Raw genomic sequence first — 15,327 nt, 5'->3', positions numbered from 1 at the left:
ATAATTCAACTCAGTGGGAGTCAAATTTTCACTTGTGGAGTAAATGGCATAAGGAATCAAATCCTTTTGTCCCAATACAGCTCCTAGAGCTGTATCTGAAGCATTTGTAGAAATATGGAAAGGAAGTTTCCAATTTGGTCCTCTCAAGATATGTGATATAGATATTTTTTCTTTCAAGGTTTCAAATGCTAGTTGGCAATTAGGATTCTACGTGAATTCACAATTTTCTGTAATCAATTTGAAGAGTGGAGATGCTACTTTGGTAACGTTTGCTATAAACCTTCTATAATATCCTGTAAATCCTAGAAAACTTCTAACATCTTTTTGGAAATTTGGAATTAGCAACTTAGAGATGACTTCAACTTTTGATTTGTCCACTTTAATACCATCTCCTGAGATGTGATGTCCTAAAACAACACCTTCTATAAACATCATAAAGAATTTTTCATGGCTTAGTGAAAGGTTTGTTTCTTTACATCTTTTAAGGACTTTTTCCAAATTTTCCAAAGCTTCTTCAAATGTGTTACCATAGATTGTAAAATCATCCATATATACCTCTACACAATCATGTATTAGATCAGAAAAAATTCCTAGTACTTCTCTTTGGAATGTTGTTGGTGCATTACATAACCCAAAAGGAATCACTCGGTAGGCAAAAGTTCCCCATGGACAAGTAAATATGGTTTTATCCTGATCCTCAGGTGCTACCTGAATTTGATTATAACCACTAAAACCATCCAAGAACGAGAAATACTTTTTACCTGCTAATGTATCTAATACCTGATCTATAAAGGGAAAAGGAAAGTGATCTTTCAAGGTTGCTTTATTCAGTTCTTTGTAATCAATGCACACCCTCCATTTACCATTCTTTTTAGGCACAATTACCAAAGGAGAAACCCATTGGCTATCTGAGATTGGGTAAATGAAGTTTACATTGAGTAATTATTGGAGCTCTTCTTTCACAATTTCCCTAAGATTTGATTCATTCTTCTTTGAGGTTATCTGATTGGTCTACTGTTTTCCTCAATATAGATATGATGGATACAAGTCTTACTATCAATAACTTTAATGTCAGTATACTCCCATGCAAATGAAACAAAATGTTTTTGTAATATTTTGGTTAGCTCTTCTTGTTGTATTTTCTCCAATTTTTTGTTTATGTTCAATGTTCTACCTGGAAAAATTTCAATTGTAGAGTTGCCAAACTCTTCCATAGAATAGAGAGACGTCTGCCTAGATGACAAGTATTCAACATTAGATTTTTCCTGAAATTGTGCATGATGATATTCTGAAGATGTTTCAAAATTTTCCAATGTGTTTGAAATTTGATTATCTTCACTAATTTCTGATGTAGTAAAGATAGGTTGAATAACATCTTCATCATCGGTCCATTCCTTGTCATCCATTTCTATGATTGTTTTTTCTGGAGGATACAAAGTAAATTTATTTTTTGAACTACCATCAGAAATATACATGTCACCAGATCTACAACTAATAAAAGCATCAGTTGTGGCCAGCCAAGATCTTCCTAAGATGAGTGGGTGTCCTCCTAGGTTATTCTTGGGAGTTAAAATCATGAAATCAACAGGATATTCCCAAGAATCTAAGGAGACTAAAATGTCTTCTAGCACACCATTTGGTTTGATTACTGATCTATCTACAAGTTGCAATAAGGTAGGTGTGTAAATAAGGTTAGGAAGTTTAAACGTCTCCATAGTCTATCTACTCATAATGTTTATTGCTACCCCTAAGTCAATCAATGTGTTTGGAATTTCAATCTCATTTATGTGTGTCTTGACAATTGGACTTCCTAGATCCACATATTTTTGCATGGCAATCTTTCCCATCATGATATTTGCTATCTTTCCTACCAGGTGAATTCTTTTTGTTTCTCTTGGTTTTGTTCCTGGTCTTTTGATGATCAACTCCTTTATTGTCTTAGCTAGAATTGGAATTTCTCTAATGGCTTGTAACAAAGGAATCTTGATACAAACATTCTTTAATTCATCTAGGAAGTCATAATTGGGAAAGAAGATCTTTTTTTCTACTCCTCTATCAATTTGTAATCTCTCGGGAAAAGGAGGTGTAGAAGTAGATGCTGGTTGCTCAATTATGGGAGTTGTGTTTATTGATTCTTTTTTGTTTTCCTTTTTCAATGTTTTGGTTTTGGAGGGATGTCCCCTCAAAACTTTTATTAACTTTCAGAGAATCTTCCTCAGAAGGTTTTTCTTTTTCTAATATCCTACCAGATCTAAGTTGAACATCATTAAGATCTAGAGGAGCAATCATATAAGTAGGAAATTGTTGTCCTTCTACCATGTAAGCACTTTGAGGGTTTTTATTATTGGGTTTTGACAATGGTTGGGCTGGTAGTTGATTTGGTTTTTGTTGAAATGGAAGTAAGAGTTGAGGATTTTGACTTTGTTGTGGAGGTTGTTGTGGAAATGGTAACGAAAGGTGAGGGCTTCGATTCAGAAGTTGTGGTTGCTAATTTTGATGCTGATTTTGTGGGGGAGGATAGTTTTGATAAGATGGAGGATATTGATAATATTTAGCAAATCTCCCATAAGGATTTTGTACCCCTTGTGCCCATTGTTGAGATTGATAATGAGATTGAGGTTGAGGCCAAGGTTGCTGCCAAGAATTCCAGTTTGGTGGGGGCTGAAAGTTCATTGGGTTGTTAAATCCTTGATTTTGTGGCCCTGGCCAAGGTCTTCCTGCAACAAAACAAAGAGGTTCTACAAGATTTCAGACAGTTTCTTCTTGAAAGACAACCTTAAGACCTAGGATTGAAGGACAACCTTTGGTCTCATGACTTTCTTAACAAATCATACAATTCTCTACAATTTTTGCATCTAAAGGGCATTCCCTTAGAGCATGTTTCTCTCTGCATTTTGGACAAAAGATGGCTAAAGAATCAGCTTACATTTTCTGCTTGTTTTGGATTTTGAGGGTGTCTAACTGCTCACTAAGGCTCTCTAAAATATTAGTTTTAAACTCATCAAGCATATTTCCAATTTCTGCCCTACTTACAGATCCAGTTGTAGATTTGTTTACTCTAACAAGAGAAGGATCTCTTAGTCCTTTCCCAGTTTTAGATTTCCCTCTTGAGAGATGGACACATAGTTCTGATATGTCACTCACTGGAAGTTGAGAGATGTCTCCCTTCCCCATCATGTTAAGAATATCTATCCATTCATCTCTAATGGCCTTTAACAAAAGACCTTTTAAGGTTTCCTCATCTAAATTGTTCATTTTTGCTCTTTCCAAATTGTAATTAAATCTTTCAAGCAAATCCTCTAGTTTTCATCTTCATTTTGCATCATTTTAAACACTTCATCCTTAAGATTGGTATGCATACAGTAATCCAAGTATCTATCCAAAAATGCATGTTTCATGTCATTCCAAGTTCTAATGGATTGAGTGACTAACCCCATAAACGGTTTCAAAGTAGACCCTTTTAGTGTTGAAGGGAACAATTTTAGTTTTTGAGAGTCTTCTACATAGTCGTAGGTTCTGCATAAGACTTCAAACTCAAAGAAAATGTTTCAGGATCCTCACTTCTCAACCCATAAAAGTTTGGGAGGACACATGGTGAAATGTTTTTCATTGTTGTATGTGTTTCCTCATCTACTATAGGGAATCCAAATGAGTTATCTATTTCCCTATTTCCTCTTCCTCCTCCATTATTACCTCTACCTCCTCCATTGTTTCCTCTACCTCTCCCTCTATCCCCTCCTCCAAATAGTGAAAATTCTCCATCTTGTTCTTCTTCTGCCATTATAGTTTCCTCAGAGTCTTCTGGTTCTTCTATTAATGGATGATGAGAGAGAGTTTCTACTTCTTCTTCTTCACTAGGTATTCCTACTTCTTCAACTACAATAGGCTCCCTTGTAGAGGTGAAAAAGGTATTCTCTCTTAGGTCTTTTTTGGTAGATGAAGTGGGAGAATCTTCTAACTGAGTTGTTGCCCCTTGAATTCCAGGAATCCTAAGGCTGGGAGTATGAGTCTGGGATGGAGGTGTGTCCTTTCTAACCCTTGGTGGAGTAGGTGGAGTTGTGAAAATCAAACTTCTGCCCCTAGCTATAAATCTACCCCTAGAATCTGTCTCTCTCTATGCATGTCATTGTTTTGTTTTGTTTTTTTTTATTTTTATTTTTTTTTATGAATGTAAGAAACAAGGCTACCTAGTTACACTTCCCCAACAATGGCGCAAAAATTTTTAGTCAATTTAGTGTCCTAAATTTCTACATAAATTATCAATCTGGGTATCGTAAACTGATGAAGTGTAGTGCACTATATGTGCTAGATGACCCTTTCTTACCTCACTATTTTTAAGTTTATGTTTGTTTTGGGGTTTTTGTTCTTTTGATTCCTAATGTTCTGCAATGTAACCAAAATCTTAATCTACTACTGCTAAGAACCTAGAGAAATGAAATGGAAGCTAAAAGTGCTTTTAGGCCAAATTTGGAAGTAAAGTTTGTAAACAAGAAAATGAAAACAGAGCTTCTCTTCTTGCTATTATGATTGTTTCCAAAATATGAACTGAAAGGACTTTAAAACTACTATCTACTCAATTACAAAACCAAAGCTTAAATGAGAAAATGAGATTGCAGCTATCTATGATAAACCAAAAATGAAATACTGGAAATAAGATTACTTCTACTGTCTAATCTACTTGCAAAATTAAAGCTTAATGAACAACTGAAGATGGAACTGCAGCTAAACTAAGTGAAGAACTAAAAATGAAATTGCAATTATTCTATTATGAAAGCAAGGCTAAATGAAGTATTGTTGTCACTCTGCTACATAACTTAGGGAGAACTACCTCCTTATGATAGCAATCTTGAGAGATTTCATTCTTCATCATTCTAAGAAAAGTAAACATGAAAATGCAAGAAAGTCTCATTCATAAATAAAACATTTCACCTTCAACTGCAAGGGTTCTTGGAAATATCCATTTATATCATGTGTTACTAAAATGATAAGAAAATGACATGAACTGTTTAACTCAAAAACTAATGAACAACAATTGTAATGAAAGACTCATTCATAAATACAACATTTCACCATTTAGTTTGAGGATTAACCATCAACGAAAGGCTTTTGGAAACATTCATTTATATCATGAGTGACTACACTAATAAGAAAATGGCATTGAACAACTTAATTTAAAATCTAGAAACTAAGGAACAACAGATGAAATAAATCAAATTATGCTACTGACATCAACTTAAAACTACAGTTAAGAGACTAGAGAGCAATGAAAACCAAAGGACTATTCTATGCTAGAATACAACTACTCTGAGTTAGTGAAAACAAATGACACAAGCTACAATATACACAGAGTTAGAAAACGATTATGAACGTGATGAAAAATACATAGTGAAGTTACAACTAAACTAAGAAAAAGACAAACAGAAATAAAAACATGTACCCTTGACCATGCAGGGGCCCTATGCAAGGTCTCAGATTATCAACACAGAATCAACACTTCACAACGCTTCAGGCATCCATTGAAAAGAGTTGTTATATTAAAAACAGAGCACTGAGTTCTTCAAGCTACAAGAAGAAATCTGAACAATTACATCAGCAAAAGCATTAACTTGTTCTGCGTGCTACACGCTGGTATTTATAGGAAAAAATACAACTATTTTGAAGAGAGAATTCAGCTACAACAAAACACGTAGATAGGTAATGTATCTGGAATTTCGGTCCTCAATTGCCATGAGAAATAAATCTCCTAATAGTGGCTGTTGGATTTTGTTTATGCAGGTGGCAGATGGAGTCTTGAGCTATAGGAGAATGCCTCAGATCCATGACTGAGAATCATGTGAAAGCAGAGTCCTTCTTACTGTAGGCTTCTTCAATTGACCTCCCTTTGACCGGAGTCCTCCTCATCGATTTTGGCCAAATGGAGATGATACCATTCATGCTCTGACATTTTCCAAACTACCCATGTAGTCTGTTTCCTCTTCTGACACCTGCAACCTACAAAAGCATGGAGATGGCTATGGAACAACTGGTTAGTTGTAGAATGTGGTTGCGTTTCGTAGCTGAAAAAAAAAAACCTATTCAAATAACAAACATAACAATATAACTTGTAAATCACTAAAATATACTCCTTGAAGAAATGTGCAATGGCTTTTCGTGACTAAGGATGCAATTTTCATGGAAAAGAAAAGGAAGAAGGATGATAAAGTTGCGTAAGAGAGAGGCAGTTTTGGGACTCAACAACTGGTTAACATATTGTGGAGTAGATTTGCAAACATTCGATGAGACCATTGAAGATAGTGAAACTGCAGCGTTCATTTTGATAGTGATATTGTAGTGTTCATTTTGCATTGAAAGCATTTGGTAAGTCCTTCTTTACGATAGGAATCCATTAACATTGAATATTTTTTGTAGTTGATGGAATGGTAGAAGCATAACTGTGACTGTGTTAATTTCAGAGTTTTTTATAATGCCTGTTATGTAACTCTCCTTACAAACCACACCATATATCATGATACCATACCACCTCTTGTCTTAATATACAACACTGCAAAAAGTCAGACTAGTATCCAACCCATTATGCCAATGAATCTGCTATACCTAGTTACCAACCCATCATGTCAACAAATCCTCTACACCACATACGATTGTCCCTCCACCTTCTGTCTCACCCACATTTTGGCTCTGCAACATTGACTACTTTGTCCATACTCCTGCACAGTTGGCGCTCTGTCCAAACTCGTACATAGTCAACACTCCCCATACTCCAAAACTCCATACTATGACATTGACTACTCTGTCCAAACTCCTGCATAGTCTGCGCTCTCCATACTCCATACTCCATATTGTGTTTGTTGGATATTACATTGAACGCTGGCCCATACCACCATCTAAATCCACCATACCACTCCGCCTTTTTTAATATAATAATGTGTTGCATTCTTTGGTTCCATTTCCACCCACCGTGGACTAACATCAATACTCTGCCTATGTGCCCATACTGCCTACATGGCCCACCTACCATGGAGCCCCTCCCCCATATAACTATCCACTACATAGCCCCTCCCCCATTAAAACTCCTCTGACATATAACCCCTTCCCCAAATATACCTATCATACATACACATATCAGAATCATATTTTCACAGTTTTTTTTACACAACAAGTGCAAATTTTTGCCAGTAGAGCAGCATTTTTTTCACACATTACACATTTAAATGCATTCATTTATCTCTATAATTGGAGTAACTCTCTCTGGAAAGAAGAACTATCTTGAGTTATCTTAGAAGATCAAACACACTCTCATTTGCAATGAGTTGTGCAAAGGAGGCTAGGAAGGTGTAGGAGACAATGCACCTAAAAAGCCCACTTCAAATAAGGAGTTCGCCATTTGGGAAAAAAAGAACAACAAGGCCTATGCCTTGATTGCAACATCTGTAAATGAAGTGGTGAGTCTCCATATTTCACCATTTTGAAATGCTTTTGAAGCCTTACAAAAGTTGAAGGAACTCTATGACTCACACTCTACACTTGAAGTTGTCCAATTCATGATTAAATTTTTCAGTCTTGAATTACAAAATGATGATCCTCTTGCTCTAGCATCAGAAGTAAAATCTATTATGCATGATATCAAAGTCACTAATGTTGAACTAGACATTCCTCTAATAGCTTTTTTCAAGGAACTTTATCCCACTTATTCAAATTATCTTGAGTCATTGCAAGAAAATGGAAACCTCAAAGAGATTACCTTTGACTCCCTTGTAAATAAATTTGGTGAGAGAGAGAGATTTTGGGAAGAAGACAACTCCTTAGACTTCTAAAGAAGTAGTGTGTCTTGCACATAGAGAGAAGAATCATTCTCAAGATTCTTCTAGAGGAAGAGGTAGTCGAAGAGGAAGAGGAAGAAGAAATTGCAGAGGTAGGGGGGTCAGCCACTCTCAAGGAGAAAGGTATGATCTTCATTGCATACGTTGCAATAGAGATGGATCACATGATGCATCCACATGAAAGTTTCCTTGGGACAAAATTGAGGAGGAAAGAAATCAAGCCAAAAGTAAAACCAATGATAAAGAGAAAGGTAAAGAACCTGAATCCACTCACTATGTTGTGGCACATTGTAACATTGGAGTAAATGAAGACATGTTTAATGCTTCACTTGCTTCTTGGAAAAATGATTGGTTGCTTGATTTAGGATAAAATTGCCACATGACTTTTAGAAGAGATTGTTTTGAAGAATTTAATGACAATCTTATTGAGTGGCAACTTGATCACTTGGATAGATTCAGATATGCAAAATCATTTCAAGAATTTGATAATCAGATTCCACATCTTTATGGTGGGATTCCTATGCTGGATCAATCTGTGGAATCTTCTTCTGAAGCACTCTCTCCCCCACATGAAACTCCAACCACTAATGATACTCTAAGTGATGTGATTGACAAAATTGGGAAACTCAATCTTGATTCAATCCCAACTCAGTCAACTAAGTAGCCTAGACCATCTCAGAAAGGTCCTACAAAGTGGTTGACAAAGAAATTTGAAAGTGTTCATCGTGATGAGGTTGGAAAGAAAGAAACAAGAAATTGAACTAGGAAAATTGAAGGTGGTGTATATGATTCTGATTCACCCATTGATATGGATATTTCTTATGATTTTGAACTGAATTTGTCTATAGATTTTGAACCAACTTCCTTAGAAGAAGTTGTTTCCCATGATGAATGGAAAGAAACAATGCAAAGGAGTATGATTCCTTGATAAAGAATGGAACTTGGAAGCTGGTTGATCCTCCATTGGGAACCAAACCAATTGGCTACAAGTGGGTCTCCAAGAACAAGTATAAATCTAATTTCTCACTTGACAAGCACAAAGGCAGGCTTGTGGCAAAAGGCTTTGCACAAAAGGAAAGGGTCAATTATGAGGAGACTTTTTCTCCCACAGAAAAATGGGCTACCATCTGAACACTCTTTGCCTTGGCAGCTCAGAACAATTGGAAACTCCATCAAATGGATGTAAAAATTGATTTCTTAAATGGAGATTTGAAAAAATATGTTTTTATGTCCCTCCCAAAAATATTTGTTTTGAAGGGACATGAACATAAAGTATACAAACTTGTGAAATCCTTGTATGGCCTCAAGCAAGCACCGCGAGCTTGGTATGAAAAGTTAACTGTGCATCTTCTGAAACTCAACTTCAAACATTATGATCTTGATGATGCAATTTTGTTTTTCAATAGAGTTGGAAAAACAGTTGTATATCTTGTGGTATATGTAGATAATATTATGATGACATGGAACAATGAGAGCTACATTACATCCATAAAGAAGGAATTGAGGAAAGGTTTTGAAATCACTGACTTGGGCTATGTTCACTACTATCTTGGTATTGAAGTAACTCAACATCCGAAGTATATATTCATCTCTCAAAAGAATTACATTAGAGATCTGTTAAACATGTTTGGCATGGCTGAGTGCAATCCTTTGACTACTCTAATGGAACAACTATTAAAGCTCACATCCATTGAAGGAAAAGAATTTGAGGATGCAACAAGGTATAGACAACTTGTAGGAAGTCTCAACTACATGACTACTATGAGACCAGATATTTCATTTGTTGTTGGAATCCTCTCTAGGTTTACGTAAAATCCTTGTGAGGGATATTGGTCTGCTGCAAAAAGAGTTCTAAAGTACTTGAAGGGAACCGAAGACTTTGGACTCAAGGATACACAGGTGGGCGACATCAACTTGATTGGTTACTCTGATTCAGACTTCGATGGAGACAAAGAAATCGGGGTATCTACTTTAGGTTATGTTATGATTCTTGGATCAGGAGTTGTCTCTTGGAGATCATGCAAACAATCAGTTCTAGCAGATTCCACAATAGAGGCAGAATATATGGCAGTCTGTTAGGCAACAAAAGAAATTGTGTGGCTTAGGCAAATTATGGAATATTTGCAAGTACAACAAGTACATTCAACTCCACTCATGATTAATAACACCTATGCAACAAAGTTGTCCAAGGACCCAAAGTTTCATGATCGAACGAAGCACATCAATGAAAAATACCATCTAATTCAACATCATGTTAAGGACAGCCAAAAGGATTTGTTGTGAAGGGATATGAACATAAAGTATGCAACATTGTGAAATCCTTGTATGGCCTCAAGAAAGCACCACGAGCTTGGTATGAAAAGTTAATTGAGCATCCTCTGAAACTCAAATTCAAACATTATGATCTTGATGTTGCAACTTTGTTTTTCAAGAAAGTTGGCAAAATAGTTGTATATCTTGTTGTATATGTAGATGATATTTTGAGACAGGGAACAATGATAGCTACATTGCATCCATAAAGAAGTAATTGAGGAAAGGTTTTGAAATTATTGACATTGGATATGTTCATTACTATCTTGGTGTTGAAGTAACTCAACATCCAAAGTATATATTCCTCTCTCAAAAGTAGTACATTGGAGCTTTGTTAAACAAGTTTAGCATGCATGAGTGCAATCCTTTGAATACACCAATGGAACAAAACTTAAAGCTCACATCCATTGAAGGAAAGGAATTTGAGGATGGAACAAGGTATAGACAGCTTGTAGGAAGTTTCAACTATCTGACTACTATCACACTGGATATTTCATTTTTTGTTGGAATCCTCTCCAGGTTTATGTAAAAGCCTTGTGAGGTACATTGGTCTGCTGCAAAAGGAGTTTTATAGTACTTGAAGGGAATCCAAGACATTCGACTCAAGTATACATAGGTGAGAGACTTCAACTTGATTAGATACTCTGATTCGTACTTCAATGGAGACAACGAAACTGGGGTATCTACTTTAGGTTATGCCATGAGTTTGGATCAGGAGTTGTCTCTTAAAGATCACGCAAACAATCAGTTCCAGTAGATTCCACAACAGAGGAAGAATATCTGGTAGTTGTTGAGGCAACAAAATAAATTGTGTGGCCTAAGAAAATTATGGAAGATTTGTGGGTAAAACAAGTACATTCAACTCCACTCATGATTGACAACATCTCTACAACAAAGTTGGCCAAGAACCTAAAGTTCCATTATCGAACGAAGCACATCAATAAAAAATACCATATGATTCGACATCATGTTAAGGCCAATAAATCTGTCTATGCCATTGTTACATTAATGAGAAGATTGCAGACATCTTCACCAAAGTTCTTGTAAGAGAAAACTTCGAAAGTTTTAGAATGATGCTTGGACTCATCAACATCTCTTCATATTAAGGGGGAGAATGTTGACACCTAATCATTGGGATTGGGTGAACATTTATAAATAGTGTAAATAGTAAATAATGGAGAACAAGAAGAGGAAGATGTATAATTTTGTCGATTTTTTCTAGAAATCAATCAACTCTGAGACCATCTAGAAATTTCCCACTTGTAGATCAACCTGGTAATGCAATGTACTAAAGAAAAACACTCGATATACTTCTACAAACAATTTAGCAGAAGTTTAATCAACCATGAGAAACATCAATAAGAACACATATAACTAATAAGAAGGAATCAATCACACATAACACGGAAGAATTTACCCGGGGAAAGCACCTGCCTAAAACCCCATCTTTGTATTATCATACAAGTGGAAATATAGTTTGGATTACACAAAGCCTCAGATCGGAAGCTATCCAGCTCTTAGTACAATCTCTCTGCTGCTCATAAACAATGAAAGGCTTCTCACAAACCTTCTCCTCTGCCCTCCAAGCCTCCTATTTCCTTGTGCAGTTTCCTTGGGGTCCAGTGCTACCACCTGTGTGAATTGGCCTCTTCACACACTCATTAACCTCTGATCTAACTGCACAAAATTGAAGGAGATAAATCCTCATCATGGATGAGCTTCCTTTATAGTAAAAATATTCATCCAACTGATAGTACACTATCCCTTCTCTGATCTCAACTAGGTCTTTGATAGAACTGACATGCATCAGTTATCCATGAGTGAATACACAGTTATCTGAAAATAATAGTTGTCACATGCATGCATGCATCAACAAACTATATCTCATTAATTTAACAACTTGTTAAATTAATCTAACTGAACTTGACTAAGTTAAACTAAGTCAACTGATCCTCTCAATATAGAACTCATCCTTAATTCCTCAATCAGTGGATCAAATGAAGGACACATTCCACAATCAGTGGAGAAATAATTGCATGTTCTCACAAAGACTTCAAGTTTGCTTTTCCTTATCTAATTAACTCATGGAGAATTAATTAATTAATATTCCAAATTGCTGGTAAGACCAAATTCAAATTTACTTCCTAGAGATAGACCAAGGATTGTTATAAATAGGAAGGGACCCAAAAATTCTATTTCTAGAAGATGCTATTTTTAGCAGTTTCACCTCTCACCCAAGGTGGCCAAAATGCTCATTAGCCAAACTACTATTTTTAGAAGTGCTATTTTTAGTAGTTTTATTTTTATCACTTTCTAAATTTAGCATTTCTTGTTGCACACTTTTCAACAATCCCTCTCAACAAGAAAGGCTTCCTCTCGAACCCAATCTTGTAACTCTGGAATGTTCTGCATGTAACACATCTACCAAGTGTGGTTGCTCCAACAACACTCAGAAGAAAAAAACTCCCAACTGACCACTCAGTTGGGCTAGAAACATACTCTGATGTTGAAGCTCTACCTGCTGCTGACAAGTGCTCCCTCTCTTACCTCTGCACTACTGCAACACCTCCATGCATATTGCACGATTTCACCCTTCTCTGTGCTACCCTGCACAGTGCAACACACTTGTGCCTCTCGCATTGTTGCAGCCTGCATGCTCTGCATTGTCCTGGGATTCCCTGCACTGTAGCTCTCTCTGCCACTCCATCCGCATCTGTCTCTACCAAATTAGTCAGTTCCTGCTACTCCACATCGGGGCTCCCGTAGCAAGGTCTCATCCAAGAGGTTGGGTACCTCAAGGATCCTATCCCTCCTCCTTGGGATGATCACTCTACATCGGCCCACCTCCTACCTGGAGGTATGATTGCATGTGATCCCTCTACCCACTTGGCTCGAATTTTTCCCCTACTGGAGGCCTCTAAATGAGTAGATGTCTCTACTCGATCTCCTCTCAGCTTCCCCTGTTGTGGCTGCTCCACAACCTCCTGAAGTTGTTGCACCAATCGTGGCTCCTCCACAATTGTCTGAAACTTCTTCTAGCTCTACATGTTGAGAGGTAATTTACTCTCCCTCTCAACCACCAAGTATTTAACCTTTGCCTTGCTGCCCAAGGATTTGCATGCATCTTGTACCTCAAGTGCATACAAGTTCTTGGCTAGCACACCAATCTATTTCCACTTTCTTGCTGTCATGAAATTTTCTAGAAAAGGAGTTGATTTTAAATTAACGATATCTCCCTCATCCGAACACCAATTCAGCCGATTGTTTTTTTGATTTTGGCTTTTTTTCCACAAGGAATCAAAATCTGCTATTTATTTATGAAAATTTTGTACATAAATTTTCATATCTGCTCTACAAACTCTCGGCCCAAAACTCAAAACTTTGAAATCTCCTCTTAGTATACGGTTCTTCCTTGATCACCTGTGCTCTGATACCATGTAGAATTTTGTAGAATTTTTCTACAAATCAGTCCACTCTGATACCATGTAGAAACTTCCCACCTATAGATCAACCTGGTAATGCAATGTACTAAAGAAAAACACTTGATCTACTTCTACAACAATTTAGCAGAAGCTTAATCAACCATGAGAAACATCAATAAGAACACATATAACTGATAAGAAGGAATCAGTCACACATAACACAGAAGAATTTACCTAGGGAAAGCACCTGCCTAAAACCCCATGTTTGTATTATCATACAAGTGGAAATATAGTCTGGATTACATAAAGCCTTAGCTCAGAAGCTATCTAGCTCTCAGTACAATCCCTCTGCTGCTCATAGATAGTCAAAGGCTTCTCACAAACCTTCTCCTCTACCTCCAAAGCCTCCTATTTCCTTGTGCAGTTTCTTTGGGGTCCAGTGTTGCCACCTATGTGAATTGGCCTCTTCACACACTCACTAACCTATGATCTAACTGCAAATACTTGAAGGAGATAAATCCTCATCATGGATGAGCTTCCTTTATAGGAAAAATATTCATCCAACTGATAGTACACTATCCCTTCTCTGATCTCAACTGGGTCTCTGACAAAACTAACATGCAACAGTTATCCATGAGTGAATACATAGTTATCTTAAAATAATAGTTGTCACATGCATGCAATCATCAACAAATTATATCTCATTAATTTAACAACTTGTTAAATTAATCTAACTGAACTTGACTAAGTTAAACTAACTCAACTGATCCTCTCAATATAGAACTCATCCTTAATTCCTCAATCAATGGAGAAAATCAAGGACACATTCCCCAATTAGTGGAGAAATAATTGCATGTTCCACAAAGACTTCAAGTTTGATTTTTCTTAACTAATTAGATCATGGAGAATTAATTAATTAATATTCCAAACTGCTGGTAAGACCAAATTCAAATTTACTTCCTATAGATAGACCAGGGACTGCTATAAATAGGAAGGGACCCAGAAATATTATTTTTAGAAGATGTTATTTTTAGCAGTTTCACCTCTCACCCAAGGTGGCCAAAATGTTCATTGGCCAAATTGCTATTTTTAGAAGTGCTATTTTTAGCTTTTCTATTTTTAGCTTTATAAATTTAGCATTTCTTTTTGCACGCTTTTCAACAGAAGAGACATTGGGAGGTGAAGCCGAAGAGTCTCTCCCTTCTTGTATATAACCATGAGAAGCCTTAATGAAGAAACACAATTTGATTTGACTTACCTCCTAGCCTGACATTAATAAATATTCACAAGATAATAAAAATATAATGGGAATTAAATAAATGTTTATATGTAAATATATATATGTTTATTTAAATTTAAATTTATGGTGTTATATTCTGCGTCAACAGTTGAAGGTCCAATTATGACACCTAGTCTCTCATTAACCAAGAGAAGAACGGGGTGAGCTAAGATAGAAGCGAGTGCTTTGTTAGCATGTTTAGGAGTTCACGAAGTAGGATTAGATTTGGGGAGTGTTAACAAATCTATAGGTTGGTCTTTGATTTTGTTTAGGTCTTTACAAAATCGAATCCCATGTTTTTTATTACCTAAAAGGGAAATCAATTTCATGGCCAACAATTCCATTTGTGATGGTTATATCCTCCAACGCAGGCATATTCGAGCTAGCGTCATTCACCGTTGCCCCTTTGGTCTATTTAGAAAACGTAGGGGTCCTATTCGACAATGAAGTGTCCATGTTCTTGGCATCCCAGACATTGGAATGGAATCCCCCAATA

The sequence above is a fragment of the Pinus tabuliformis genome, chromosome 2_1 (assembly GCF_031772625.1).
Source record: "Pinus tabuliformis cultivar Carrire ecotype Pingquan chromosome 2_1, CPIR1, whole genome shotgun sequence".
Classification (NCBI taxonomy): Eukaryota; Viridiplantae; Streptophyta; class Pinopsida; order Pinales; family Pinaceae; genus Pinus; species Pinus tabuliformis.
This window is presented reverse-complemented; position numbering follows the sequence as displayed.